We start from the raw sequence: 6804 nt of genomic DNA, 5'->3' as shown, positions 1-6804 counted from the left end.
TGAGACTCCATTTCAAAAAATTTTTAAAATAAAATCAAACCATTAGAGTAGTTCAGACTTTCCCTAACACTTGCAGGGCCCAGACTAAGAATGCAAAAGAAGGCCCAAATATGCTACATCCAGGTATTTAAGTTGCAAATCGAATTAAACTGTCAGAGAAAACATGCTGTATCTTCCTAGCTTGACAAATGCACCTTTCTAAAATATTAAACTTTTTTTTTGGCAGGGGGTGTGGAGGGGACAGAGACTCACTCTGATGCCCAGCCTGGAGTGCAGTGGCATGATCTTGGCTTGCTGCAACCTCCACCTCTCGAGTTCAAGCAATTCTCCTGCCTCATCCTCCCAAGTAGCAGGATTACAGGCGTGGGCCACCACACCTGGCTAATTTTTGTAATTTTTTTAGTAGAGACAGGGTTTCACCATGTTGGCCAGGCTGGTCTCAAACTCGTAACCTCAGGTGATCTGCCCACCCCAGCTTCCCAAAGTGCTGGGATTACAGAACATTAAACTTTTAAAATTGGTTTAAAGCTCTATTTCTCCTAAAGTTAAAAATGGAGCTAGTGCAATGGTGTGCACCTATAAACTCAGCTACCCAGGAGGCTGAGGCAGAAGGATTGCTTGGCTCAAGAGTTTGACACCAGCCTGGGCAACACAGCGAGACCTTGTCTCAGAAAAAAAAAAAAAAAGGCAAAATGTCAAGATAATTGAGTGTTATTATGGTTGAAAGTGTCTGGATGCTCTAATGATAAGCTGGTGATTTGGAGATGAGCAAAAAAATAAAATTTTTTTTGGCCTTCACTTATTTTTATTTTCCAAGACGGAGTCTCACTCTATCACCCAGGCTGGAGTGCAGTGGTGCGATCTCAGCTCACTGCAACCTCTGTCTCCAGGGTTCAAGCAATTCTCCTGCCTCAGCCTCCTGAGTAGCTGGGATTACAGGCATGCACTGCCATGCCCGGCTAATTTTTGTATTTTTAGTAGAGACGGGGCTAGTCCTACATACATACAAATGTAAGAATAGCATGCATCATTCAGTGTTACAAAATGTTTCTCAGGTGCTATACGCAACTGTGGTGAATACCAAAGTAATGTAAGTACCTCAGGAATCAGAACTGCAATGTGACAAGAACATGAATGCTCAGCATACCAATATTTCAATTTGGCAAGAGCTAATTGCTTTCATGCTATCCACGTGTAAGGATTTGGCAGGCAATTATGTTTGTTTCTTTCCTAAGTGCTTCTTCCTCTGGAATCCTTCCTCTAATTGGAGCAGTATCTGCTTTGACATCAATGGCATACAACCCACAAACTCTCATGACCTTCGTATGCAGATGCCTTGTGTTTTGGGAGCATAGATCAAGAGATATCTCTTGGTGAGCAGCATTGCACATAAGCGTGGGTGTTTAGGGCTTTAGGTCATGCTGTGCCAGAATAGGGCATGGGGTCCTGAGAGACGAAAGTACCATTTGCCTGTAACAAAGCAACATAGGTATTGGGGTGTATAAAATGTGTTGGGGTGCTAGGGTTCAGAGCAGGGTCCCTCTTGCCTGGGTCTAAAGGAGATACTGCTGCAGTTCATAAACAAAACATTTGTACTAATTATGCCAAGAAAATTCTTTGTTCAACCTGATTCTACCCCTTTTAGGTATCCAATATAATAAATTACACCTCCATAGTATTAAATTAATGTCTTCTTAAAGTAGAATCATAAGAACAATAGAGAAATATAGTAATAAGGGAAACAATAAATTGGGGTCCTGTTCACTAGCAAATCGTGCCTATTCATTGTTGAAAATGTGAAAATTAAGGTAAATAGCATTATTTCCTAAAGCACGTACACAGGGTAGAGCTGTTGTAATTGGGTTTTTGTCTTTTTGCAGTTCAAAAAGTTTCCTAGGCCGGATGCAGTGGCTCACACCTGTAATCTCAGCATTCCGGGAGGCTGAGGTGGGCAGATCACCTGAGGTCAGGAGTTTGAGACCAGCCTGGCCAACATGACGAAACCCCATCTCTACTAAAAATTACCCGCTTTCTCTAGTTCATTCAACAGTGGGATTCCTGTGGATTTATGTTTCTAGTTTTGTGGGGGAAAATCAGAACTGCTTTCCCAGAGGAAGTAAAAGTGAAGCTGAGACTTAACGAGATGGCATTCAGCCACGTGAAGTGCAGTAATCCCGGTAAAGTGTCGACCTATATATCCCCCTAGTTCTCAGTAGTGCTCAGGGGACATTCCCATTAGTGATGATTCACGTGGCAGTGAGCAGGCGAGGCAGCTGACTGTCACACAGGACCACTGTTGTTTTACTCCTATTTCTCTTGCTCAAGCAATAGTATACAAGTGGGCATGTCATATATTAAAAAATACATATTCAATATATACAAATATGTATCATATATTATTTATATTATATATATCTATAGGTATCCATCTATCTATCTAGGAAACAACATTAAGGAATGTAAGAGCTGGTGCCTTGCACTGGAGAAGTTTATACAGCAGTGAAGGATATAAACAGGAGAATCAGACTTAGGGAAAGTGAATAAGGAGAAAACATGACAAAATGGCAGGTGAGTGAGTGGCCTGCATCATACTTGCACTTAAAGCTTCACCTCTTCACTCCCTGAACAACCAGTGAAACAGAAGGCAAGGATACGGGAACTGGCTGCCAGCTGATTTTGATGTCTTGTGCCACCAAGAACTTCTTTCTGGCTTGGAGCAATGGCTCGCGCCTGTAATCCCAGCACTTTGGAGGCTAAAGCGGGCGGATCACTTGAGGCCAGGGGTTTGAGACCAGCCTGGCCAACACAGTAAAACCCTGTCTCCACAAAAAATACAAAAATCAGCCGGGCGTGATGGCACACACCTCTAGTCCCAGCTACTTGGGAGGCTAAGGCATAAGAATCACTTGCACCCGGAAGGTGGATTCGCAGTGAGCTGAGATCGCGCCACTGCACCCCAGCCTGGGTGACAGAGCAAGACTCTGTCTCTGGAAAAAGAAAAAAGAAGTTCTTTCTGATATCCGGGACCTCTTCCGTCAGAAAGAAAAACACCACGAAAAGAAACCAGTCACCCCATTACAGTGTGCAGGTAAAGAGCACTGAATTAGATCTTTTCCTCCAACGGCTGGTCCCAAGCTGCAACCTGGGCACTCCTATAGCTAGATGCCTGTGGTGTGCAGCGGCTCCGCAGCCCGAGGCCTTTGCTTTGCGAAGGCTGGGCTCATCCCACTCACCTGGACCTGGTGAAGAGGGAAGGGAGGAGAGCCAAAGGTGTGGGGCAAGAGAGGGTGAGGAGAAACAAGGAAGACAGAGACTGCAGCACTCTATGGTCAATGGCATAAAGGACAGTTGGCCACCTGTTGTCAGGGCCACTGTCACAACCTCCTGCCACTCCCATGCATGGGAAGGGAAGGGCTGGGCCTGGGTGCTACCTGGGAGGGGCATCTATCCGTAATCTGGATCCCGGCTCCACCTGTGCCCCTTCCCCTCTGGTGCTCCCACCCTCACCTGCGTCTCTCTGCCAGGTTCAGTCTTTCCTTCAGGGGAAACCTCCGGCACTGTTTGTCCAGGTAAAATCAGAGCCTCGGCTTTATTCTGGGAAGTTCTGACTAATAATTACTGGGGAGAAGAGGGAGGAAGCAATGCAGTAAATGAAGAAAGGAGGAGGCGCTGCTGAGGCCTCCACCGCTGTGTTGTCGCCGTGCTGTGGTGCTGCTGTCAGCACCCCCGGCGCCCTCAAACCTTTCCATTTCTTACCTACTTTTGGTCTCATTAATTCACATCTAGAAATGTATTCAAATGAAAAACAATCCAGGATGTATGCATATAATTTTCAGGGATGTTTAGCAAGGCTATTTGTGGTAGAAAAATTGGAAGCTGGAAGCTACATAAATAACTAACAATAGGTGACTGATTCTAAATCATGTAATTTTGTTTGGTAAAACTTTGTTTTTTGAGACAGAGTCTAGCTCTGTCACGCAGGCTGGAGTGCAGTGGTGCGATCTTGGCTCACTGCAACCTCTGCCTCCTGGCTTCAAGTGATTCTCCTACCTCAGCCACCGAAGTAGCTGGGATTACAGGCGCCCACCACTACGCCCAGCTATTTTTTGTATTTCTAGTAGAGACAAAGTTTCACTGTGTTGGCCAGGCCGGTCTCAAACTCCTGACCTCGTGATCCACCAGCCTCAGCCTCCCAAAGTGCTGGGATTACAAGCATGAGCCACCGCACCTGGCCAGAATTTTTTTTTTTAGACAGGGTCTCACTCTTTGTCCAGAATGCAGTACAGTGGCATAATCATGACTCACTACAGTCTCCAATTCCTGGGATCAAGCAATCCTCCTGCCTCAGCTTCCTGACTAGCTGGGATTACAGATTCATACCACCACCCCTGGCTAAATCTGTGTGTGTGTGTGTGTGTGTGTGTGTGTGTGTGTGTGTGTGTGTGTGTAGATGGGGGTCTCTCTGTGTTGCCCAGGCTGGTCATGAACTCCTGGGCTCAAGCCATCCTTGCACCTCGGTCTCCTGAAGTGCTGGGAATGTAGGCATGGGCCACCATACCCAGCTTTTTAGTAGTATTTATTGCACATATTTAAAGTCATTTTATGGGAGAAGATATATGATTGACAGAAAATGCTCACTATAGGCCAGGTGCGGTGGCTCACGCTTATAATCCCAGCATTTTGGGAGGCCAAGGCAGGTGGATCACTTGAGGTCAGGAGTTCGACACCAGCCTGGCCAATATGATGAAAGCCTGTCTGTACTAAAGATACAAAAATTAGCTGGGCAAGGTGGCCTGTGCCTGTAGCCCTAGCTACTTGGGAAGCTGAGCAGGGAGAATTGCTTGAACTCTGGAGGTGGAGGTTGCAGTGAGCTGAGATCATGCCACTGCACTCTAGCCTGGGCAACAGAGGGAGGCTCCGTCTCAAAAAAAAAAAAAAGCCCACTATATATTGAGTGGGGAGAAAGAAGTTTATAAAACAGATTTTGGCTGACTTCAAAAGAAAACAGGGAGACATAATACGGATGGGCAGAGACAGGAAAGTGGTATCTCTAGGTAGCTGGATGCTAGGAATAAATATTATGCCATGTTATTTTTGCAAAGATAAGAGAAAAAAGGGTATTTTTTACATTGTGGGAGTGGTCAGCAGTTCACTCACTGGTGCTTGTGGGCTTTGTTCCCTCCCTGGAAAGGGATGGAGAATTCCACATCCAGAGGGAGCCCTGCCACCCATGCTTCTGAGCTTTAAGTCACCAGGACTTCTTTCCAACTTGTGTGCTGAGGAGACTCCAATGTTGGCCTCAGTTCCCAGGCTGAACTCAGCAGCTCAGCCCATGAAAACTTCTGTATTGAGACAAAGGAAAGGATCTGTCAGAAAGCAACACCTATTGTCCTGACACTACGAAAGAGGACAGGTAACAAAGAAGCTGAAGATGGGTGGTAGAGAGAGGTGTAACATTTCAGCCCCTCAATCTGGAAATGTTGGTAGAATCAAGAACAGCTTAATAGACCAAGAGTCAGAATCCCCCGACAAAGATTCTTCATAAGAAAAAAGAAAGAAGAATGGGATATAACTCAGCAGCAGCTGTAGGGCAGGCCATGCAAGATGGGGGAAAGAACAAAAATTTTCTAAATAATCAAAATGGGAACTCTAAACTTTTCAGGTCCCAGCTTACTTTTTAAATCTCAAGCTAATCAGAACTTTGCCAGAGTCAAACGTAGCGAGCCTCCATCACCAAGTGTTCTTCCCAAACCACCAAGGTATTTCCTTTAATTCTTCTGATAAGGAAATAATGACATTGTCACTCAAAACCTTACTTAAAGTACAGGTACAAAATAAGATAAAGGACTAATGTTTACATTTAGCTATGTTTACAGATAGTTGTCAACTGGTCTAAAACAAATTCACCAAGGGATTAATGTATTTGTATAGAACTGTTAATATAAAAAATGTAATTGACTTCATCTCATTTGTTTTATGTGTTGGGTGCACTGTGATGTAATGATGGCATCAGTGCAACTTAAAGTACTAGATTAATAATTGTATTAAGTGTTCTCAAATGAGATTTTTTTTTTTTTTCTTTGAGACAGACTCTTGCTCTGTCACCCAGGCAGAAGTGCAGTGGTGCAGTCTCGGCTCACTGCAACCTCTGCCTCCTGGTTTCAAGCGATTCTCCTGCCTCAGCCTCCGGAGTAGCTGGGATTAAAGGCGTGCATCACTACGCCCAGCTAATTTTTATAGTTTTTGTAGAGACGGGGTTTCACCATGTTGGCCAGACTGGTCTCAAACTCCTGACCTCAAGTGATCCACCTGTCTTGGCCTCCCAGAGTGCTAGGGATTATAGGCATGAGCTGCTACACCCAGCCTCAAATGAGTAACTTTTAAGTGAAACCATTCAAGTTTAGATTTGGGGACTGGCAAGGGAATCAACTTTTTCTATTGAATGTTGGAGGAAAACAGTAATATAAGATTATTATTCACGGACAGTAGATTGCTGAAAGTGAATCAGATTGTTAACATCTAGCTAAGACACAGGATTGAGAAGTAGGTAAAATTCTGAAAGTTCAGTATACTAGCAGCACTCAAACCAGTAATATGCCAACAACCTGATGCACTGCCAAAAGAAAATGTGAAGTTTTCCTAATAGTTGCATTTGAGTAAATTGTACAGTGGTGAAACTGGAAAGGGCACTTGGAGTTTATTAGAACGAGGCAGAGTACACCCCAACGGCCCTTTCTCTAAATGCAGTGGATAGGTGTCTGCCAACAAATACACCAAAACCATTGGTTTTTTTTTTTTTTTTTT

General features: G+C 44.4%; 1 pseudogene; it reads left to right on the top strand.

The window, feature by feature from the left end:
* Positions 1-5290: 5290 nt before the first annotated feature.
* Positions 5291-6804, top strand: part of LOC105501537 — a 6743-nt pseudogene continuing 5229 nt past the window's right edge.

The sequence above is a fragment of the Colobus angolensis genome, unplaced genomic scaffold (assembly GCF_000951035.1).
Source record: "Colobus angolensis palliatus isolate OR3802 unplaced genomic scaffold, Cang.pa_1.0 Scaffold72, whole genome shotgun sequence".
NCBI lineage: Eukaryota > Metazoa > Chordata > Mammalia > Primates > Cercopithecidae > Colobus > Colobus angolensis.
This window is presented reverse-complemented; position numbering and strand designations above follow the sequence as displayed.